Source organism: Girardinichthys multiradiatus, chromosome 2 (genome assembly GCF_021462225.1).
Source record: "Girardinichthys multiradiatus isolate DD_20200921_A chromosome 2, DD_fGirMul_XY1, whole genome shotgun sequence".
Taxonomy (NCBI): Eukaryota; Metazoa; Chordata; class Actinopteri; order Cyprinodontiformes; family Goodeidae; genus Girardinichthys; species Girardinichthys multiradiatus.
Genome location: NC_061795.1, coordinates 36,433,352 through 36,458,628, shown reverse-complemented (window position 1 = coordinate 36,458,628; position 25,277 = coordinate 36,433,352). Strand labels below are relative to the sequence as shown.

Sequence of the window (25,277 nt, the reverse complement as noted above, 5' to 3'; positions counted from 1 at the left end):
TTTTTAATTTTTCTCTTCCTTTCTCTCTTAAGAGCATGAAGGGAGTGGTGTTTGGCCAGTCATGTGTCTTTTTGTCCAAAAACACAATTGCCAGTGTTTGCCATTGGCCAGTTTTCTTTGAAAGAGCGTTGGTTTCCAGGGTGACGGGGGGGAATGGCGGCACCGCTTTGCTTTTCTCTGCATCTGCCCCCCCCCCCCCCCCCCCCCCCCCCCCCCTCCCCTCTGCATTGCTCTGAGCCTGTCTCTCTGACACTGCAGCCTGTGGTGGTGGATCAGGTAGCATGTGAAAACGATGCGGACACAGACAGTCACAGAGTTGCTTCGCTCTTCCTCCTCTCGCTCTTCTCCTTTTCTCATCAGAAGGGCACTCATACAGGCTATTTGGTTGCAAGAGGTAAGTTGAACAAATGTTTTTGTGTTGGAACTTTTTTATTTCTCTTGCTGAACATGTGACTGAAGTTTTTTCAGTATCAAAACTATAACGAATAGATGATGAAGTGCATTTTTAAAAACAATCCGAAACAACAGTTTCAAACTATTCTATTGTTAAATGGATCCTACATTCAGTTTTAACAGTTACCACATCATTTAGTTAGTACAACTATCACCTAGTACTGTGAAACCATGTATATTTGTTCCCTCATAACAAAACATATGGAGGTATTGAAGTTTGATGATTGACAATTTAATTTTAAAAGTTTTGATACATCATACTTGTGAAATCAATAGTTTGTGTTTTGTGTGCCGTTGTTCTGAAGGATTCCTTCTCTGTAATTTCAGATAAGCCTCTCTGATGTGTTGCAAGCACTGCTTATATACATTTAATAACAAAGTGGTGAGAGAACCAGCAGCTTAACTATTACTGTAGCATAATTTAGGAAAAGGAATGGCTATAAAGGACAGTTGGTTGATAACTACTATGTGGTTTAATTAGCCCAGGCACATACCAATAAAGCACTACATGAATTTATTACAGAATTGATTTATAATGTGTTTTCTGAGTTTTGTTTGGTCTCATTATTCTTTCTTGATAGTTTAATTAGTAGACACATACCTTAGAAGCAGTTGCACACCTTTGAAGTCACACAGAGTCAGCTGAACATTATATTGCACAGTTATTGTCATCTTATTAACAGTGTGCACAATATTATATTATTATATAATATGCTTGGATTCAAGTAAATATTTCCTATTTATATTAACGCTATGGTACTCGCTGGCTGGCTGTGCCTTCTTGCAGGAAACCCAAAACAGACTGACATTAAAACTACAGAGTTAAGTATTTGTTTATGAATCGTAAGTCATATAATTATTGTAACATTCTCAATATTTCATATTTCTTCATATGATATAGCCCTAATGGCGGTCATATTTAGGGCCAATATAATACAAACTAACACTGCAAAATGCTGTGTTCATTTAGTCTCAGAAATAGGAGATCTGATTTTGGAATGATGTGATGCATGTTCAAGTTGCATGTCTAAAAAACGAGTGGAATTTGCTGTTGTGCTCAGTGACCAGGCCACATGCTAATTGAAGGCAATAACAACATAGGTTGTGCATTGACCAGGCCAGTTAGGAACCATTTTTACAGTTTGGGATTGCTGGGTGGTACGTGTCCCACTGGATTTTTGAGAGACAAACCGTCAGAGGTGCAAATAAACAGTTTTTTTTCTACAGCTTTTATGGTTCTTATGGGCAGAAGCCATATTGAATCTGACCTGGGGGGAAATCTCAGAATTAAAATTCCCTCCTCAAGTTGATTTAATGTAACTTTGCCAACTTGGAACTCCAAAATAAGATGCAGGGTTCGAATCATGACAATATCTTTCTGCATGGAGTTTTCTTGTTCTCCCAATGCATGTGTAGGTTCTGTTTGTGACCTCTGGCTTCCTCCCACAGTCCAAAAACATGCTGAACTGGTCTCTCTAAATTGCTCTTAGGAGTGGGTATGTTCATGTATGGTTGTTTGTCCTGTCCTTGTCTCTATGTTGTCTTATGATGGAATGGCAACTTGTCAAGGTTGTACCTGTCTCTCACATAATGTGTCCTGTAGATAGGCACTAGTTGAAAACTGTACTCTTTTTCACTAAATCCACATAAAGATATCCGGAGATTAGATTGGCCACAGAAGTGAGTACAGCCCTCAGTGAAAATGTCCAAATTGCTCCCAAATAGCCATTTTCCCTCCCCAATGTCATATGACTTGTTAGTGTTACAAGGTCTCAGGTGTGAATGGGGAGCAGGTGTGTTAAATTTGGTGTTATCGCTCTCACACTCCCTCATACTGGTCACTGGAAGTTCAACATGGCACCTCATGGCAAAGAACTCTCTGAGGATCTGAAAAAAATATTTGTTGCTCTACATAAAGATGGCCTAGGCTATAAGAAGATTGCCAACACCCTGAAACTGAGCTGCAGCACAGTGGCCAAGACCATAAAGCGGTTTAACAGGACAGGTTCCACTCAGAACAGGCCTCGCCACGGTCGACCAAAGAAGCTGAGTGCACGTGCTCAGGGTCATTGCTGCAGAGGTGCTCACACCATATGCCACGCACTGCATCAAATTGGTCTGCATGGCTATCGTCCAGGAAGGAAACCTTTTCCAAAGATGATGCACAAGAAAGCCAGCAAACAGCTTCCTAAAGATAGACAAACAAAGGACATTCATTACTTGAACCATGTCCTGTGGTCTGATGAGGCAAAAATAAACTTGCTTAGTTCGTAAAGCATGTGTGGTGACAACCAGGTTAGTAGTAGTAAGAAGACGAGTGTGTCTTGCCTAACGTCAAGCATGGTGGTGGAATGCTCATGGTTTGGGGATGTATTAGTGCCATTGGCAGTGGAGAGCTGCATTTTATCAAGGGAACCATAAATCAGAACATGTACTGTCACATACTGAAGAAGAGTGTGATCCCCTCACTTTGGAAATTGGTCTACAGGGCAATATTCCAAACTGATAAGAACCCCAAACACACCTCCAGGATGACCACTACCTTGCTAAAGAAGCTGAGGGTAAAGGTACTGGCCTGGCCAAGCATGTCTCCAAATCTTTCCCCTATTGATAATTTGTGGAGCACCCTCAAACGGGGGTGGAGGAGCATAAGGTCTCTAACATCCACCAGCTCCATGATGTTGTCGTGGAGGAGTGGAAGAGGATTCCGGTGACAACCTGTGAAGCTCTAGTGAACTCCTTGGCCAGGAGAGTTACAGCAGTACTGGAAAATAATGGTGTACTCACCTCTGTTGCCAGTAGTTTAGAGATTAATGACTGTGTATTGAGTTATTTTGAGGGGATAGCAAATTTATGCTGTTATACAAGCTGTACACTGACTATGTTGCATCAAAGTGTCATATCTTCAGTGTTGTCCCATGAAAAGATATAATAAAATATTTGCAAAAATGTGAGGGGTGTACTCACTTTTGTGAGACACTATGAATTTATCTCCTCTTTTTTTTATAAAAAGATTTAACAGCTGGCCATGATCCCTGCTCCTCTTGTCATGGCATGGACACAATGAGGCTTCTGTTTAGGATCTGTGTGGCTTTGAGAGGATTTTCTGGCTCGTTTACAATCCTGAAGTGGTGTTCTTTGAGCTCCCTGTCTTAGTCCTAACCAACCAGGTGGCTGGAACTGTGTTTGGTTGCTGTGGCAACTCTAGAAACTGACTACCTACTCCTCCCTCAGGTGCACTTTATCAGATGACCTGCAGACTTCTTTGAACTTATGCTAGACATGAGCTAGTATCAGTCTGTTGGCTCTATACTTCCAGACTGACTAGTAAACAGCCAGACTACCCTCTGCTGTTATGGTTATGGCTATGTAATGATGGCAAGTCTTTGTTTTTGTTTATCCCCTGCCAAAATGTGGAAATTTTGACATTTTTTTTCCCATAGGTCTTGTCCAAATTAGGCCTAAACAAAGAAGTAGAACCAAGACCCTGTCAACTCATTTAATCAAACCTAACCACTTTCCAATGACATTTAAAGGGTCAATGGAAACCCATATGGTAACATTTTATCTTTTACCTTATAACCCCTATTTCATATTTGGATGGAAAGGCAATGTTACACCAGCAAAAATGTGGTGTATACTGGTATGAAGCAGTAATTAAAAAAGTTGACAAGATTGAGGCTGAAAATTAATAAAACTAACGAAACATACCGTTCTCCCACTGTAAAACAAAATGCAACCTGTTTTTCAATTGGTTTTGCAATTTAGCTGTAAATTTGGATATAATGGTACATATTTCACCCTTACAACAAAGCAACTTTCACATTCATTAGTATTAATATGGATTAGTATGTCATCTGTATGCTGTGCCACTGCGCCACAATAATTGAGTTGGCACCAGCAGAACATGGCAGTTACAAGTGGTACAGAAAACAATCAAATACAAAGCATCAAACAGAAATTTTTAATAGATTCTGAAAACGATCGCTGGATTCAGCATCAGCTTTATGCTAGCATCCATCTTGGCTCATTAATCATCAGAGACATTTCTTGGCTCAAATGTTCGAGACTGAACTGCTCATAGCAGTTACTCTTTCTCTGTCTGATATGTTTTCTTTAAGTAAAAAGCCTGTCTGAATGTATTAAAATGCTGTTAAAACTTGATCATTTAGTATAGCGTTTACTAAAGCCAATAAATAACCCTGAAACTCAAATCTTTGTGCCAGCCCTCGTTGTTTATAGATATTCTAGACATTTACTGTCTACCCTTACAACCTGCTCTTACATCAAGCAACCCGGGTATTCACTATACATAAAGCCTGGGGTATTTTTAGTGCATATTTTAAACTACCTGTCACATGTGAATTGCATTTTAATGAAATCCCGCATTAAAAAGTTATAATTCATTTATGTTACTTATTGTTGATAATAATCGGTTATTGAAATGCACCTATGGCCTTTCACTTTAAGACAATTTCAACTAAGATGTAGAACTGGAAGAGAGCAGTGAGGTTTATAATTTAATGCTATGAATTTTCTGTTTGTGGTAAATTTATAATAAAGGTTGAAAGAGTCAGGGTGAGCAGGAAGAAGGGTTGGAGCTTGTGCCATTGATCCACAGTCTAGTATTGTATTACTGATGCAACCAGGAGGAAACTGACTCTGTGGCCTTGTTGTTGCCTCTTATTAGCTGCTATGATGTCACTGCTGCTGACCTGACAATCCTAACATTCCTGCTGGTTGTGTTTTATGTCAAGATGGAGCAGAATATGCAAGAGACATGTGGGAGAGATGCACTGACTTGCACACATAGGGCCTTTGTCTAAGCACTGATTAATAATCGACAAACACACACGTCATTAATTCAGTCTCATGCGCATACCCCCTCAAGCCCTCACTGAAGCACACTTGAACCTGAATAGAGACAGTAATGGCAGTCTCATCGGCCTAGTTAAAATTCAACCTATCTTTAAGTGCCTATACTTGAAAACTCTGGCAAATCGGCTATGCATTCAATCAGTACCTTTTACAAAACTGTCTGTTATTAGAATGCTATGATTAAAGAGATCCATCTCTATTATGTGCCATCGTCACCATGCCTTTGTGTGCACAAGCACTCATTTTTCAGGTTTTTGTGTGTCTACTTAGAGTGCATAAATGTAAATACAAAAGACACGCTAGCTGTAACACAGCTCCAGCTTTGCTTTGATCCAGTAAAGCCACTGGAGGAAAGAGATGACAGGCCTGCTGCAGTGAAAGCTTTTAAAGTCTGTTGTTCCTGCAGGTGTTTACATTGTATGGATTGTTCTGTCCCATGTACACTCAGTACAAACCTGGAAGAGATTAGTATGGTAAACAGTGTTAAAAAGTGGAAGGATGGCAGTGGAGGATAAATAGTAAAATTCTAGTCTCTACACAAATTTGTTGAGCAGCAATATAGAACCGGTGGATTTTTGTGGAGACAGATTGACTGGGTGTCAGTCAGTCTGTCCAGGGTGGTCTTGCATAGCTCTTTTTTCACCTCTCACCTTTGACCACCACCCACCTGATAGCTGTCCTCTTGATTAAGCAGGATTTCCTTTTCATACAGAGCCCCACTTCTCGGGGCTTTGTTCTTGAGATCATCTTTTTTTTCTCATGACCTAGGACTTTGCAGTTCCTAAGTCATGTTTTATGTCTTTGTTTGGCTTTTCTCTCAGTGGACGTACTGTTCTGACAAAGATTGCTGTTTGTGTTTATGCTCTTTGTTTTGAGAAAGCTTGTGCTTGCACATGAGGCATGTCCCAAGATGCTAGGGGCAGCCTTATTGACTCCACTTTTGTTCTTTGAGAAAGGGCACCTCTTTCTTGGGACACAGGACAGGAAGAAGTGAAAGACAGTATTTGACCTGTCATCAGCATCCCATCTTTGACTGAAACATTGAGGTCTCTCTGACAGTCCCAGCTTTCTGCTTAAGCTTGTTTTATCCTATTTCCATTTACAGATAGCAGCAGCAACGGGCAGCACAGTGTGACACTATTGGTGCAGTGTTATCTCAAGAGACAGTGAATTCTCAATGAAAGTGACTTTAAAATCCACAGGACTGATGGAAAAAGCACTGGCTTAGATGGAGCCCATTTTTTGTCCCACGCTAGCTGCTCTTCAGTTACTTACTTGAAAGTATTAAAAAGATCAGAATCTACTTTATCTTTCAAAATACGCTAATTTTATTCTATCAAACTACAACATGAAGCCACATGAGAGGAATAGAAGTGTTTTTGAATGATTGCTGCTCTGTATGAACCATGCATGTAAACAGATGGTGGGGGAGGAATTGTGTAAGTAGCAACTTTATTATCACAAAGTAGAAAACAAATAGGCTTTGTAGTTTAATTTTTTATTTTAGGAGGCTCAGAGGTTTATCAGAGAACATTAGTGAACAAACAGCATCATGAAGATCAAGGAACACACCAAGCATGGCCAGCATAAGGTTATGGAGGAGTTTATAGCATGGTTGTGTTCTTAAACAATATGCCAAGCTTTAAACATCTCACTAAGCACTGTTCAATCATTCACCTGAAATTGGAGCATGGCACCTGTGCAAATCTCCCAAGGAATGACACTGAAAGGCAACTCAACTTTGGCAGAGCAGTAGAGATCTACATCTTAGGTGATCAGCCAACTGGAGAACTATTAGACTTGCTCTCCCAAAAATTGTGAGAGGAAAAAAGCTATTCTTGCTATTCTATATGAATTTATATAAACATTTCAGATTTTGATTTGTAAAAACATTTGAAAATCATGTGTCCTTCTCGAATCACCTAAAAAATTTGCAGTGCTTTGTGCTGCTATATTACATAAAATTTCAATAAAAGATACATAGAGGGTTCTGGTTGTAATTTGGCAAGATGTAAAACGTTTGAATAAGTTAAAAGCACTGCATAATCAGTCCACCATTTCCTATTAGTAAAGCAAAATCATATTGACATGCATTTGCTTTCAAATCATGAATTTTCTCAAGCGAGGTTTTTGAGAAAAAAACAAGTCTCTGTCAGGTTGTAATACGTGTTTTGCTATAATTACATCCTTACAGGACAATTACCTTACCCGGTAAACACCATCCTGTCATAATGATATACAAGACAGCTAAACGTCTGAAGTAACTGCAATGGTCTGACCATAATGAGACATCAGTGCTTTATTTAAGCTTGTTTGGCGCGACCTTTAGTCGCTTAAAACGAGTGCCAACAAAAGTTTAGGATTTTGAAATGCTTTTCAGAATAGAGCTGCTGTTTCCAGTTGTTTCTTTGTTCACTCTCCTGGTTTTAGCCTTTTAGTCCTTAATGACCACTTGTTGAAGGCTGTTTGTTTTGTTGTGAAAGCCTGAACAAATAGAAAAAAATATATAAATTGGGTCAACTGCAAAGAAAGGAAGGATCCTTAAAGGCAAACTTAATACTTATTAGTCTTGGTGAATAATCACGAGCAAAGACACAATCAGCATATTTTCCCCCTTTTCTGTTTCAATCAACACTCCCATACTTAAGCAGCCATTTTCTCTGACTCAGAGCTATCTTTTTGACTCATCTTCAATTAATTACCCCTTGGCTCACCACTTTTAGACACATTCTGGGGTTATAACTAAGTAGCATATTGAAATTAAAAGCTGTCTTTTAGCTCTTTAGGTAAAAACAGATTTTTGTGAAACTGAATATATGATAAAGAAGTGCAGGGTTACATTTAATTGTTCTCTTTAGCTTCTTCTTTCCTGAATGCAGAGGGAGGGTTGGAGGAGGGGAAGAAAGGGGTGTGTTTCGGCCCCACAGAAAAGAGGGATGATATGTGGATTTGGATGAGGGGGGGTTTGGTAAGTGGGGGGCACAGCAGTGGGAGGTGCCCTGAGGAATGCCTGGAAAGTGTCAGCAAAATCTGGGAGGCTTTGGCCTGATAATCCTCTGGATCATAATACCCCCCCTCACCTTTAAATGAACTAAATGTGATGTAGAACAATCATATAAGCCTGTCAGGGCCTGTAAAGTGTGGTTATTTCCCCAATACTCTGCTGTTAAAATGTCACTTCTGCTTAGCACCTTAGAGTTTTCTCACAATGGCCTCACGGTACAATTCGAGAGCACTGTTTAAGGGACTTGTCTGACAACACAGCTCTTAGATGTGCCAAAAGCTTTGCTTTATAGACAGAACAGTGGAGCAGTTCACGTAACTGTGAAGTGACTCTCGATGGGCCTCTGTGACTCAGCCTGGCTAAAAGCTGCAGCATTCTTTGTGGTGGTCTTTTGTTTGGATGATTTAGCTCATCTGATTAATGCAATTAATGCTAGCCATCTATTTTTGGAAAAATTCTGCTTTATGCAATGTGAACACTGGTTATCAGGTGCTATGACTGCTTGGGCTCCTTAGTTTGCTGGAAAGAAAATCTGACATCAAATAGAGAAAAGGGAGAATGACTAATTAGTCTTGATGGCCTTCTGGTGCTTAATTATTGCATTGTAGATCCAGAAATACAGTTTATAGATTACAGTATATTTTATAGCTAACATTAGGATTTCTTTGGTATCTATTTGCTAAATAATTATTACTCATTTATTCATATGTGACAGGCAGTTAATTTGGCATTCTCTTATGTGCTTGGCCTAATCATGGAAATCAAGTAAATAAATTAAGGCACCAGTTGGATGTTAACTTAAAGGGATCTCTAAGAGCAAATTCAATTGCTTCAATACTACCAGGAAAAAAAATCTATATATTCTTTTTGGACACGATTCTCCATTTATGGCAAATAAATTCAGTCCTACAGTTTGGTGTAATATTTCAGCGAGATAAACCTCAAGATAAAAAAATTCCCTTTCACAGAACAGAACTTAAGAACCCATATTATTTTTAAGACACTAGTGACAAAATACACACAAGAATATAATGAATTTGGTTTTGTTATTTCAGCTATACTTAACTCTAGAGTTCAAAGTGGGTGCATTAGGCAGCAACTTCATTCTTTTGTTTGTCTGTGCTGCTCCTGCAAACTCTCACTCCCTGCCTGCATTACAACCCCACACAGTAACAACAGATATTAGGTGCATTTTAGATGGTTTGGGCATGAAGTTTCATTTTATATTGTTTTTATAAAGTGTAGAGAAAGGTGTAATAGTATAGTTCAAAACAAAGGAAGAACCATACAGTATCAATAACAAGTCCCCACAGAGATAGATATATATGCATAGGAACCAGAACCACTCACTCACTCACTCACTCAACACAGCAGTCACCGAGCTCTTACCTTTGGGGGTAAATGTCAAGACTCTTTACTGGATAATGAGGCTAAGGTTTGTGCATAACTTAAGAGTGGCCCTAAAAGTTAATGCCACCATGATTTGGTGTATTCATGCATTATACCAGTAATGACCAACTACGATAAGTAGGTTATAGAATTTTACTTTAAATTATCCGTTGTCAAACTGGTCCAAAATGTCCCTAAGGCTGTTAACTGATGCGTGGTTGCTACAAAACACCTTATGACTGACGGCTCTTTATACATGTAAAAGTTGGGTACAAGAAGACCAAAGCTGCAAAAGTACAACATGGTGAAGGGATACAATTACCAACCTAAAGGAAGGTTTATTTCTTTATTATGGGCTTTTGTAAAGGCAGAATACACAATCCCTCAACTTCCTTGACTTATTACTGAACTGCTCATTATTTATTAACTACTTAAATAATCTATTTCTTAGTGTTGTTTTTAAAAATTCTGTATTTGTATTAACAAGAGCCTGATATTTGTTTGATTATAAGATTGGAGGAGACTTTGTAGGTTTTTTCCTCTCTATGTTCCTTTGTTCTTTATATAAAGCAACTTGAATTACCCTGTGTATGAATGGTGCTGTATAAATAAACTTGCCTTGCTTAGAAAAAGGAGAGATGTTAATAAAGATCAGGGTCTCTCTCTCTCCATGAGGGGCTCCTCGCACAATATGTCCGGCCCATTGGTCACGCATTACTCAGCTCTGGATGTGTGTTTGTGTGTGGGAGGGGGCAGCGAACATAGGGGCACAGTTCAGGAATTTCTTTGAAATTGTTGTTGAAAAACTTCTTGTTTTTTGCCTTGCATTTGCCATTTTCTGCAAATGTACAGCTCCCTGCACTTTAGTGGTCAGGTTTAAGTGCGGCAGCTTACTGTCCTTTTTTTCTTTAGGGCGTTGTCCAGCTCAAATGTTGGTAGTTGCACACACTGCCCTATTCCACCTGATCTGTCGGACTATGACCTCATTCCAGGAAAAGGAAGAGAGAATCACCTGACAGACTTATTTGTGTTATCAGCTGACTGTGTAATTGGAGGGCAGAACTTGGCTGTCAGATACCTCAGGTTATTGACTGTACAAACAGAGGCAGATATGTAAATATATGCAAGGAGTTTTCAGTTTCTGCTTGGCTTCTCGGTGAGAAGACCCCGTATGAATGGGACATTTTGAATAAAAAAAGAATAGGTAAGGAAACTGAAGGAAGAAACTGTGCTTCCAAATACCTGAAAAAAGGGGAGGTATCTAATCTGTCAGAGCACATAAAAAGAGGGTGGAGAGAAAGAGAAGAGTGACGGGAATGTGTTTCTGTGTGGGTGAGAGAAACAGAGGGAGGAGGAGCAGTGCAGACACAGAGAGAACTCGAGCAGTCACTCAGATCTCGCCCATGGTGAGGACATCTAGCAGAAGTGCAATCCTGAGGCAGCGAGCAGCAAAAAGGCAAGCAGGACAGAACAGAGGTGAAGTGGTGACACCCTTTAAATTCTCGTCTGACTGACGTCTGCTGGACTCACATGCTTCCTCACAGACTTACTCGCAGTGTTCTTCGCACACCAGCCGGCACCGCTGCCTGGTGAGAAGGGAAGGATTTCCCTGACAGAGCTAGAAGGAGGGAGAGAATAAAAGTAGACTTGAAGTTTAAAACACTAAGAAGCAGGAAGGTGAGTGTAAGGGCTTCTTGAGGGATTGTTTGGTTATTGGTCTGAGCTGTTTGAATCTTTGTGTTAGGAACCTTGTCTGAACTCAGCTGATCTGGCTGCATTTCAGCTTATAAATAGACAGAAACATTATTATCAATAGACCTAAATTAGCGCACGTGTTTTTGTGATGAGCAGAGAGACGAAGATGATATTGTTTTGTGTCATTGCCGAGCTGAACCGTGTCTTTACATGTACACACCTGTTGAAGTTAGACCCGCCACCCAAGTTCTCTTGTGTGCAACAAAAGAACTCAAACCTGTTTGGGTTGAAACTTCACTCTTTGTAAAAAAATGTTATTATTTCTTGAATTTTGGAATTTCCTTTTCATATAGAGCATTCATGAGCATTTGTTTTGCTTTTTTAAAAAAAAAACAAAAAAAAACTACAGTATGACACAAAAAGAGGTTAAAGCTTAAAGATGAATTTATTGAAGACATAGAATGCATCTGCGTCTGCAGCTTCTTCCTTTTTTAGGCACACTGCCCAAATGCCAACAACATGCTAATCCAATGCACCAAATCATTCCAATCCAGCCTATTTAAACACTGGCTTGTCTTTATGCATAGCTTGAGATCTTGTTTACAAATTCCTAGCATGCTATGTGTCAGTCAGTGGAGCTCATTAGCAGGCTGCACTTGTTATCCAATCAAGGCCATCGATTGGAACCCAAACCCAACACCACCTGCTCTAGGGTGATTATTTTTTTTCCCTGACTGACAATAGGAGGTAAATAAATATACCTTGTGTTATCTCACTGTGTTTTATGCAGTTAACTTGTTTCCAAAGAGATAATGCCATGATAAGAAATAGTGGTGGGAAGGAGGGCAACAACAAAATTATACCAGTGCTAAAGTTTTTTTATACTCATTTTTTATTTTAAGATGCACATTTCAGTATCACTTTACAAATTCAAACTTAGACAACACTGCAACAAAAATATCCCAAATTTTATGAATACCAGGTCATTTTAAGTTTTCAGTAGCTGCACAAATAAGAATTTTGAGCCCAGTTTCCGAAACCTAACTTCAGCCGATTTTGACCTTTCTTAAAAAACATAGAAAAACAGCCTACAAAAGTATTTTTTTTAGCCTTCCCGCTGTAAGAGGTAATGTATTATTTAGTCATATTCAATAAATTAGAATATTATTGAAAGTTCATTAGTTTCAGTAAATCACTTATATATAGATAGATGTATAACAGACTGATGTTTTTAAGCCTTTATTTCTGTTAATTATGGTTGTTTTCCACTTACAGCTAATGAAAACATGACATTTAAGATTAGAATATTACATCAGACAGATAAAAATACATTTCTAATACAGAAATGTTAATAAAAGTATGTTTAATACCTGCTTAAAGGCTGTTATTTTAAAAAGGTACTTTTTAATCGGACAAACTTCATCGAAACACATATTCTAATTTGTTGAATATAACTGTATATTATGAGTCAAGGCAATGTTGCTCCTGATGGATGAGAGATCAGTCAGTGTAAAACAGGGTTTTACAAATATTTACAAATAGTTATCATGTTAAACTTTCTTTAGCAACTTTTATTAGTGATTATTGTGATTAGCGACATAAGAACAATGAGATCAGTTAGCACTAGAGGTTTCAAAAAGGCTTCCAACATTTCCACATCCAGAATGGACTGCAGAAATATTTTTAAATAGCATCTGTGCTTCTTCTGACTTAATTCTCAAGCACCTCACCGATACTGAAAATACCTAACTTGGAGTCTTCTTCACCGAGCAAAAGTTTCTACCTCAAAAAGAGTTGCTATTGCCCTTAGTTATGATGGGTTGACTGATCCGAAAAAGATTAGTTTTTTCTGTTTTCGATCAGGGTCATTGTATTCTTGCTTCTTTAAAAAAGCAGAGAAATTATGATGTAATACCCTTTTTTTAGCATCACCATGAACATTTCACCTTAAGCGATAAACCAGCAGGGTGATAACTGTGAAGTTGCCAGTAGCTGGAATAAATCATAAAACTTTTAAATTCTTTTTCCCAAGTCTTGTTTAGTTTGCATGTCTCTTCTCTCTGCTTCCTTCCCTTTATGTCCCCCTCACTGATTCGATACTTGTTATTTCCCACCACATGAATGAGGCTGTTTAGCATGGAGAGAGCAGAACGTCCTCTGAGAGAGCTCCTACCTTGTTCTTTGCTGTGTTATTTTTAATGCTCATTTAATGCTTGAATACGCAGATGGACTTCCTCCTTGTCCAAAGCAGTCTCTGTCTCTGTCAGCGTGTCTGTCCATCATTCAGCTCGGATGGAAGGAAAAGCAGGTCTGCCTGAGCTCAGCAAGTTATCTTTTGGGAGCCTTGATGGGAACTTTCTGAATCACTCTTCAATTTGACTTAATTTGTTGGCATTCTTATCAGTTGTATTTCCTTCCTCCAGCAGATGGTCTCGGGTGCAAATCTAGTCAAGAACACTATGACCAAACTGAAAAAGAACAAGTTTGCAATTATTTTTTGGAAAGTGGCTTGCACCGCTTTTCTCCTTTGCTGTCTTTACCTTCTTGCTCTCTTACTTTCCCTGTGTCCTTCTCCTGCCTGTGCAAAGTGATGGAAAGTAGCACTGTGCTCTGCTCATGCCGGATCCATTAGGGATGAAAGCACACTGCAGTGATAAAAGATTGATCCAGTCCTCCTTGCATCATATTCTCATCCCTCACACCCTGCCTCCTCTTTTCCCAAAGTCAACCCAATTTTCATCAAGTCTTTGGCATTTCTCTAAATAAATCATCCTAATCAAGTGTCCAATTGCAAACTTTGGCCCACAAGATTTTATAAGGGAGAACATGGTTGTCTTTGCATGGGATGTTGTAGTGTACAAGGTTACAGATTCTCAGGGATCGAAAGAATCTGAAATTTGATCAATTCTTTAAAACAATTGGACAATTCTTTTGGGCATTTCCCTCAGCGTGTTTGTTGCATGCAGATAACTATCGGTTAGCTAGCAGAACCAGTAAGAGACTGGCATCCAGCCCATCACACACAGGCTTTTCTTCACCTGTTATATCCGAGAAGGTGAAAACAAACACAACAGACCTGTAGTTTGTCACCAGGGAGTCTGTAATTACTGAGAGGAAGGAGGGGATTTAGTGAAGGCATTTCACTGCAGTTCTGTTTTCAAGTCTTCAGACATGCATACCTGAAAAACCTCTCTTGTGTGTGCACTGACATTTGTAAAAGCAAGCAAAAACTAGAGCATCAGACTTGTGATCCCAGCTAGATGTTTTTTTTCTGTTTGTAGTCTGTTGCTTGGCATTGCTCTTGTGTTTCGGTTTTCAGTCATACTTTTTTAAGGAGTGATATTGACATAATGAAAGCATTCATAAATCTAAAACCTTTTCACATTTTGTCTTGCTTCAATCACAAACTCCAATAGTTTTTGCTGGAATTTTATGTGATAGACCAAGACAAAGCACTAAATAAATAAGGAAAATTATATCTTTTTTTAACAAATAACAATCAGAAAAGTATGGCATATGTTTGTATCCGACCCCTTTGAGTTAATACTTTGTAGGACCAGCCTTTGTGGTCTCCACTTGCTTTGCACATTAAGGGAAAAACATTTTTGCTCATCGCTCTTTGCAATACATCTCAAGCTCAGTCAGATTGGATGGAGAGTATCTCCAAATGTCCGTTTTACCACAGACTCTCAGCTGGATTTAGGTCTGACTGGTGCATTCTACGACATGAAAAAGCTTTGATCTAAATCATTCAGTTGTAGTTCTGGCTGAATGGATTTTCTTTCAGGATTTTCCTGTATTTAGCTCTATCCCATCGGCTTTGACCAATTTCCCTGTCCGTTTTTGAAGAAAAGCACCCCCACAGCGCGATTCTGGCACCAGCATATTTCATTGGGGTTATGATGTTTGCAGGATAATGTGTAGTGTTTTACAACTTATATAGTGTTTTGGATGTAGGTCAAAAGGTCAATTTTGGTCTTATCTGACCATAACACCTTCTTCTACATGTTTGTTTTGTTCCCCTGCATGGCTTGTGGTAGACTGCAAACAAGAGTTCTTATAGTTTTCTTCTTGCGACGCTGGATTTATTCTGTGTTCAATTACACACAGGTAGGTTAGCTGGACTGGGTTATATTTAGCAGTATCAGAGTAAAGATGGCTGGATCTTTTACTTCTGCTTGACATTTGTTCATTACCTTGTGTTTGTCCATCACATAATGTTAAAATAAAATCCATTGAAGTTTGTGTTTATAGCTTGTTTAAGGGGTATAAATACTTTCGCAAGGCACTGTATCCATAGCTTGAATCTTCCTTCATTTTTCCTACATGTTCATGTCAAAGGTCATTGGGAAAAGAAGCTACTGTTGGAATTGTCATGCAGTGTTTCCACCTGAGGCCATGTTCCCAGTCAAACCCAGCTAACCGTAAAGTTCACCTGAGTGAATGCTGTCATGTTCTGTCAGTGTGAACTTCCCATGGCCTTCAATTGTACTCTCTGTGACATAATCAGTCCTTTTCTTCACTTACACTGCTGTTTTCGAACTTTTGTGACCACAGGCATGCTCCCAGTACAGGGTTCTGAACACCTTTGTCTATTTGTCTCTCTTTCCATGACTCCTAATTGCTCACGTATAGTTATTGTTGTGAAGGTAAACATCTCAGCCTCCTGGGATGCTCATGTGACTGTGAGTTGGTATCTGTGGAAATGTGTGTGTGTGTGTGTGTGTGTGTTCCTGTTTTGGCATCACAGTGAGAACCATTTTCCCAATTTCACCATCAAATTGAGGACCGTTTGTACCAAAGTGAGGACATTTTGCTGGTCCTCACGACCTATTTTGCTAACGGTTAGGTTTAGGACTAAGGTGTGAATTGAGTTTAGGTTAAGGTTAGGGTTAGGTAAGCACTGGTAATAGTTAGGTTTAGGGTTATTGTCAGGGTTAGGGCATAGAAAGGGTTGAAAATGACTGAAAATCAATGGAAGTCAATGGGAGTCAACAGATGGTCCTCACTACATATAGCAAAACAAGAGTGTGTGTGTGTGTGTGTGTGTGTGTGTGTGTGTGTGTGTGCATGTTAGAAAGCAGCAGGTTGCTCCTTTACCCAGGCAGCCATACTGTGTTGACTCTCAACACACAGGGCTCTATGGGCAGTAAATAACATGGCGCCGCAGCCAAAACGACATGGACAGGGCCAGAAAAGGCTGGGTGGTGGGTCAAGACGGCAGAAGGAAAGACACACAATAAAGGTCTGATTCAGGGCGCAGAGACATTCAATCAGCTGGTAGTAGAAGAGACAGGCAGGTGGACCTAACAAACCCATCGCTCATGCTGAAAAGCTTGACAGCAAACCTGTCAGTGAAAGTAGATGCGTTTGATCAAGTAGCTTACAGCCAAAGCAAGTGTACCGTGTCTGCCTGTCTGTCTGTCCGTCCGTCCATCCATCCGTCCATCCGTCCGTCTCCTAAAGATCTCTATATAAGTTAAATCAAAATGTGGTGCCTTTTAGGAACTTGGTAAAAAAATCAAACACATGAAAGAGGATCTGAAGGGTTCATTATACTTTAGTTGATCATTTAAGGGGTAAGCAATATGATGATATTAGACCATGCTTTGTTAGAACACAGAGATCTTGATATCATTCTTTTTATTATTGTTTTTGCATCGGCCTTAATTTCTGTTGTTCAGTTTAGCTTAATAAACTAGATACAATGTATCAAGAGTGCACTTGACTTGAATGCTGCAGGTATTTATCATCTAAATAAAGTTATTGAATTTAACTGAGCAGTCTGAAGCTGAATGTACTTTAAGTCTTAGGCATCAACGAGCACCTATGGTTTGATAATGTGTAAAATTACAATGGTCTTATGGTAATTGCAGGAAGATTTAAAAATGCATAACAGGATCTAGTCTCTTTTGTCTAAAGCAGAACATTTATTTATGGATAATGGCAGTTCAGCTCTTTGCAGAGTAACACTGGGTCTAACAAGCTGATATTGGCTAGGTTATTTACTTGGGCGCACCATTAGTTTCTTGCCATCAGAAATATGTCCAAATAGCTAAATTTGTCTTTCCTATAATCCAACAGCCAAAAGAAAACTTGAGCGCCAGACTCCAGCTATTGCCTAAAGACAAATAAAAAAAATAAAATAATGAATAGGTCTGACTGAATACCCAGTTGTCAGTAAAGATGTGGAACAAAAGGATAGAAACATAAACCTCCTAGAAGAATATCTTACAGGTGTTGTATGTTTGTATAGCTTCTAGAAGCACAAGGTAAGCTTATATGGCTACACTAAAATACACACTTATCTTTCTCATGTATCCACTACATACACAAAAAGACCGAAGCGGACACTGTTTTTTATCAAGAGATATAAACAGATGAGTCTTCTTCTCAGTGTCAGATTACCCTCATCTTTTTGGTTTTAAATGCATCGTGATTCAGACTTGGGCTCTTTCCCAGGACACAGGTTTACAGAGTTCCCATGGGAAAGCTTGGATGAAATGTGGGCAGCTTCGTTTTGACATATCTCATATAGTCTGTCTGCTGGCTGGCTGAATAGTCCCTCTTCAGCAAACAGTTGTCTTTATGGTGTCTCATCCAGCCTCCCCCATCTCCCTCCCCTTCCCTCATTGTCATTCCCAAAGGGCAGCCAACTTATCTCTCTCATGTAAACTCAGCAACAGCATCCTCATCAGCATGTACACGCCTGGTATCCATGCAAAAGTTGCCCCGGTGATTATGCATGAGCGTTATGGAAGGCAGCTTTCTAGAGCTGAGGGCACATCTCACACAGATATACTATCTTATTTCCTAAGATGCTCAGAGGGTGCCATAAATCTGCACCGTGCCCTCCCCCCATCTCCTTACTCATCTTGACTCTCCGGACATCCTCCAAGCCGCAGCTCTAATAGCCGTGATCGTTACTCTTCTGAGTAATGACAGGGAAACAGAGACATGCATGACACCCACCCATCAACCCATAAATCAGACCCTATTGAGAGGCCCACCCAAGCCTCATGAATCACTTGAAACACAAACGCTCCACCCTTTACTTTGTGTTTTAGGTGAGTACAGTTAAGGCTTCAACTCAAAACAGAGTTTCGGGTTTTAAACAAGTTCGAGAAGGTTTCCTTAAGGTTCGCAATTTTCTTTCATTAACAATATTCATATGACCTTTTTAATTGTTTTGGATTTCATATTAAGACCCAAATGTTTAGAAAGTGTTTTTAGAAATGTTCCAAGAAACCCTATTTTCTGCTTGATATTTTCCACCAGGTCACACGACATTCCTCGGTGTGGAAAACTTTACTGCGGGAAGAAGGCTCAAAGTTACTTATTTTCAGTATCAATAAGAGGTTTGAAACTGAAGCTGGAGAAAGCAGTTTTAAAGGAAACCGGATATTTTATTGAGGTATATCAGCTGAGGGACTCTTCAGACAATTCAGAGCTAGATGTTGGTGGGTGCTGGTCATTTCGCAGCTTCACTATTTTATACTTTTGCACTTAATTTCATACTGGACGTTTTTATGTCAGTTTATACCCACTTTGGAGGCGTTTTGTTGAATCGGCGAAAGACCCTGTATATCTGAAGCTGACTTCAGCAAAGTTTAGCTTTTAACCTCTGTCCTGTAACATGCTGGATTTGGAAATGTTGGCAGCTTTTGGGAAATCTCCCTGGTGGAGGTAAGTGTCTACATGCTCAAGGGAATACATAAAAACACTGATGTTCAAAATTACTAATGCTAATCATGCTAACTGCTAATAAGAATACAGTTTTGTCTTAGTTTTAAATAGTAAACCCTATAGTAAACTAACTGAATAGATCATGTACAATGAACTGAGGAAGTTAAAGTCATTGTGACCTTTGCCAAACAATTACCAAGCATTTTCTGTGAATAAAATAAATTAATCTAATGCTTCATGCTCTGATGAAGGCCAGAGGGTTAGGACGTTAGCATGATTTTCTTAGATATGGACTGGAAATAAATTGTTGAATGAGAGCTCAGTAAACCTGATCCTGAAGTCCGCTGTATGTGCAAAGTTTCTTTTGACTATTAAAATATTTTTGGTTTAACAGGACAAACAAACCTCATTCTATCCAAATACTTTATAAAAATATGAAACCCTGTTTTACAGAAACTTCTCTCTCTCTCACACACACACAGTGTGACATCACCTCTGCTCTTAATATGAATAAATGATGACAGCTAAGGTCAGCAAAGAAAAGAAACATTTTAAATTCTTTTGGCAACAATTCTTCAGGAGAAATCAGAATCAGCTAATGTCAGTATCTGCAGATTAATGTTTTATAAAAACTGTAGATTGGAAATTGTTTTCAAATCACTGCCTGGCAAATTTCTATTTCTTTCAAATTAGTTTTTCATTGTTTCCCTGCTTATAATGACATTTAAACTCAGAAGTGTTTCACTTCTTCTTTCCTGTGACGAAAAGGAAAAACCTCCAAGGGAAACATCAAACATGGCATTGTATGAACGCCATTATGGAAAAATTTAAATCCTAGTTACACCTAGTTACACCATCCACCTTTCCAAAACATTTACACAGACTTCACTAAAATATTTAAGTTCCTGATTGAATCTGATCTCTTACTTCTAATTCTAATTCTTCATTCCTGGACTTCTTAAGCTTTCTGTACATAGTTTAAATAAAACAGCAGACTGTTTCTCTAAAGCACATGACGTTTTTTATTTGGATTATGACTGTATGGTCTTATTTCACTTAGTATCCTGACATATTATAAATACCAGTGAGGTTATCTGTTCAATCCCCCCCCCCCCCCAGCTCTTATCTCATCATACACAAGTATCATTTTTATAAGATGAAGCTCATTTTCGTAACAAAATGGAAGATTTTATCAGTTCATGACAACATTTGTTTTTACAAGGCTCAGCAGTGACAGGTTACCTAAAGGTCTACATTCCAGCTCTCCAACTACATGGCTGTGTTTGCCCAGATCCCGCTCTCTAAGGGCCAGGTGTGTTGGAACTCCCTAGGTAAATATTGGGAAGGTGCGAGGAGGGATGTTTTGCATACCAGAGGCCCAGATCTGTGCAGCTGATGGCTGCACAGATCTGGGCCTTTGGGCGCTTGCTCAAAGATTGTCATTTTCAGGGAATCTTGCATTCCACTTCAAAGTTTGACTTATATCAAAAACCAGCAGCGCATGGATTAGATTAGTCATAGTGGTGGTTTGTGAAGTACCCGTGAAATGTTCTTGATGGGAGATTGATGTGTTGGGAGGAAACTGAGTGTAATTCCACACTTTCAGCCATGAAAACATAAATTCAGCCGAAAGGTCTGTGTTTCCTTTTTTTCGGCTGTTTTTGTTGTAATTTTACCTTTCAGAACTCACGCAAGAATGTGCACCTGCTTTGTCCCAGATTTATAACTACGTGACCTAAGGTTAAAATAGGTATTTTATATGGCACTGGGACACATTACACATTACATCACTGTGCTCTTCAAAAGCATTCATAACCCTTCAGGTTTTTCTTTTTTTTTTCTCACATTATAAAACAAACTTCTGTGTATTTTATCAGGATATTATGTAAGAAAATAGTACATAGCTGTAACGTGGAAGAAAAAAAGAGATGCATGTTTTTAACAAACATAATTCTGAAAAGCCTCTGTGAACAGTGGTTATAAAGCCATGCCACAGATTGTCAATTTGTGCCTTGATCTAAACCATTCTATTGTTGCTCTGGCTATATGTTTAGGGTTGTTGTCCTGAATGCTGTCAACACAGATTTTGGTTTTTTTCAAGCTGATGTTAGTTTTATGCCACACAGGCATAAAACAGGGAAGCCAAGAAGTTTAATTTTGGTCTTGTTTGACCAGAGCGACTTCATCCACAAGCTTGCCAAGACTCCTAAATGGCTTGTGACAACCTTTAAGTAAAACCTTTAGGCTTTCTTTCAACTATAGCTTTCCTCTGGTTGTGTATCTATAAAGGCCTTATGTGTGGAGTGTGAAGGTAGTACTTGTCGTGTCAAAGATTCTCCCACACTTCTTCCAGAGTTACCATGGCCCTTTCGGCTGCTTCTCTGATTAATGCTCTCCTTGTTTGGTCTCCTTGTTGGACTTTAGGTGAAGAGCCATGTCTTGGTTGGTTTGCAGTTTGTTCATACTCTTGCCATTTTTGAATGATGGATTGAACGTTGTTCTTTGACAAGTTCAAAGCTTGTCATATTGTCTTATAACCATAGCCTGCTCTAAATTTCTCCACAGCTTAATCCCTTAGTTGTTTGCTGTGTTTCATGATGCTGTTTGTTCTCTGGAGCCTTCACAGAACATCTGTATTGATACTGAGCTCAAATTACACTGTATTCTCTGTTTGCTAATTAGACGAGGCCTGAAGACATGTGGTTGCACTGATTTATTTAGGGATATTTCAGTAAATGCACTACTTTAATAATTATGGACTACTTTGCACTTGTATGTTTTTTGTATGTTTTTGGTTGTACCTTAATGAACTGTGGAGAGTTCAAAAGAATCTGACCCTATTTAGCAAAATACTTTAGAGGTTTTGTGTAGCTGATGTGACTTCCAGGTTGGTTACATTTTTTGCCCAGGTATAAAACTGTCAAATATCTCCTACCTCATTTAGAGATATTTAAGTGCATTTTACATTACAGATTCCATGGAGTTAAAGTCTATGGAGAAACCAAATGAGTGACTACCAAAATAGCTTTCATCATCTGGAATAAGTTCAAGAATTTAAAATCCCCAGTAACCACTTTCATTGAGGGTACAGATGTTTATGATAAAAAAGGGAAAAAATGAAATGAGATTAAGTACGGTTTAAAAGCTTTGGACAAGTCATGGAATTAATTTTGTTGTCTGCACCTGTGCCATCGTAATATTTTAAACTAATCCTCTTCATTAAGGTATTTTGGCTCTTAGTTTTTTGGGAATTTATTTGAAAGATTTGTTCTTGTTGGATGTTAGTTATTTGCAGGAATGTGACTTCATAAATTGCTTCAGAGTAGTACGGGTTGCATATGATGTTCATGTCAGTACACATTGAGGAATTTACCAGAGTTCAAAATCTTTTGTGCACGGTGTGCTCAAATCTTTCGTGGCAAACAGTTTATTAGGACCTAAAAGGAAATTCATGTTGGTAGAATCAATAACTGAAATGAACCCCGGAGCAGTATAACATGGAGGGAACCAGTTGATAATAAATTTTTTATTCTATATTTGCAAGTCAACCTTGATTTTTCTAGACAAGTCTAGTTTTTGCCTAGTCTATTATTTATGGTGTATCGTGTTTCCATCTTCAAGAAAAAAAATTGGAAAAAGAGAACAGAAAACAAAATTGAATAATTGAAATAAGCAGATGTGGAAACAGCTTCTAAATTGCTAATGAGTTCCGCTTCAAAGATACGACATTGGAGCCCATGATGGTCGTGACTGCTCAGTGACACATGACTGTATGCAGGAAGTCAAGGTTAATCGTTGCCACTTTAAAACCATACCTGCTCAATTTCTGCACTGGTGGATTTCAGACTTTTATGTTTAAATGAAGTGCTCTGTAAACTGGACCCTTTTGAAAACGTAAAGGTTTACTTTCATGGTTACATGCAGATTTAGTCCAGAAGGATCCAACTTCATTTAATTTGAGTCAGACCATTTGCGGTCTATACTTAAACCCCTCTAACATATGATTTTGGCTATTACTAACTGAATGTCTTCCTCTCTGCTTGCACAGTGCATACGTGTACATGTAGTCTCTGCACTGCCTATATGGGTGTGCGCATTATTTAGTGTGTGCTCTGTACAAAATTGGCTGGGAAGCAAGTAATGCCCTCCTTTCCTTGCAAGCCCTGCTGAGTCAGACCCAGGAGTATGTAATTACACATGGGCGCCCATCAACAGTCTGAAAGCCATCTTCCCTGGCTCACCCATCAATGTAAACTCCTGCACTAGTATGGCTCACCCTGCAAGGAAAGCTCTCGTTTTCTAAGCCCGGCTCTCTTGGGGCTACATGCAGTCCTTTATTATCATTCTCACCATTAGCTGCTGGCTCTGTGGGCCGGATCCATAAGTCAGCGCGAACAAATTCCTGATCTGTAATGCACTCGCCTCCTCCTAGTTTCCGGGATTGAAATGAATGCTGACTGCCAAACCAGATAGAAGTCTTTTACCTGACAGGATGAATAATACAGTAGTACTTCATTGTTCACAGGACTGTGTAAACTCTTGTACACACACGCTCGTAGGTGTGTACCTCATTAACTTAAAAAAAATACAAACGTTTGCTGAGATGCGTTTGTTATCGGAGTATAATAACAAAAACAAACCCTACTTTGAGCAATCAGAGTTTTCTATGACATCTTTATTAGAGATATACTGATCATAGTTTTGTGGCCAATTGTTAAACTTTGGTTTTTGTAAAGCTTTGACCTACCAGTTCTGATTTCTCTTTAAGAACCGTAATTAACAACAGCCAAAATGTTTTTTTTGCCTTTCTGGTGAAAGAAGTAATTAATAATTTAAATTAAAAGCAGAGACGATGTAACACTAGGTTTTACTAAATAACACTGATTAGCACAACTAGCATTGTTGTAACAAAAAGTACCTCACAGTACCTTACCTTAACTCTTGAGATTTCCTAAAAGCTGCAAACATTTCCAAGTCAGGCATGCTTCATAAAAGACAGTAGCTGGATACTTAAAATGATAAAACAGATAAACCTGCTGTAACACCTTTACCCTTCCTGTTATCTGCTGAAAGTTTTGCTCCCTCTTTAAATAGCAGCCTGAAAAATCCCTGTAGAAAACACAATTTATTTTAAATAGCTTCTTGGATGCCTTTTTACTTCTTCAGACTTCATTTTTAAACACCTTAATGAAAATAGTTAACTTTATTTCTATTTCCCTCTGTAACAAGTTCCAAACTAGAGAGTGTTGTTAGCACGACCTGGTTTGGTGCATTTGTAATCTTCATGCTTTCCTTCTCTCTTGAGGTTCAGGATGAATTAGCAACACTTAGCAACGGTTTTTGCCAGCTGTGTAAGTTATGCTGCTCATTCATGATGAGTGGGAATTCATTGAGTGTTTTTTTACACTGTTTGACTGCAGTGGTAGTGACAACTAGACAGATCTTGTGGAAGATTTTGCTTTACCCTTGAATCTACCATCAGTCATCAGGTATATGCTTAGCAGTAGCTCAGATTGTGTACACAAGGTAAATACATTTAATTTGGATCCATTCTAATTCCGATAATGCTTATTGCTATTTGCTCTTTGTTTAACAGCTAAGGTGCCCCCTGCATTCATTTACATCTGATCCTTTTATTGAGATTTTACACTCGGATGAGACATTTATTATAATAAAGAATGAGTGCGAGCAAAAGATCCCTGTATGCAACTAAAATGACAAGAGCCATTTCTGATTATTTCATGCAGAGTCATTAGCATGTCAATAGAGGAGAGACACAAGCTCACTGGGGAAATTTTCAAAGAGCTTGTCAGTGACAAACATTTGGACTTAGTTCTGAAAAGTAACTGTCAAACAAAGACGATATTAAAACAAAATATTGCCTTATTCGTCAGGCGCGTTGAAGCCTCACTGAATGTTGTGTAACCAGAGTCAGGCTGCCGTATTGTCTAATTAACAAGCAGCATGTCTGAAGAGCGTGCCACAGCCTTGCCCTACCATGGAAAGTTATTATGTTTTAATGACACCCAATAAAAGCCCTCAGATCTTGTTTCTACCTTCCTCACATGCCCAGTGGACCACCCTACTCCCTGCCTGCAGGTGCTGGAGTTCTGCAGCAGAGGACTTCTGCCTGGCAGTTATGGTGGTTGAGAGGAACAGGAGGCTCCAGGAG

At 39.0% G+C, this 25,277-nt stretch overlaps 1 protein-coding gene across 4 annotated transcripts in view; it reads left to right on the top strand.

Annotated features, from left to right (window-relative positions):
- Window positions 1-258: 258 nt before the first annotated feature.
- Window positions 259-25,277, top strand: part of rassf7a (Ras association domain family member 7a) — a 40,308-nt gene continuing 15,289 nt past the window's right edge. The window contains exon 1 of one of the 4 annotated variants that reach the window (XM_047388965.1): window positions 259-394. The gene's annotated coding sequence lies outside the window, so the exon portion shown is untranslated. Of the gene's footprint in view, window positions 395-11,054; window positions 11,402-25,277 lie in introns of those variants that run through there. The other 3 variants (XM_047388958.1, XM_047388972.1, XM_047388943.1) reach the window with 3 other exon arrangements.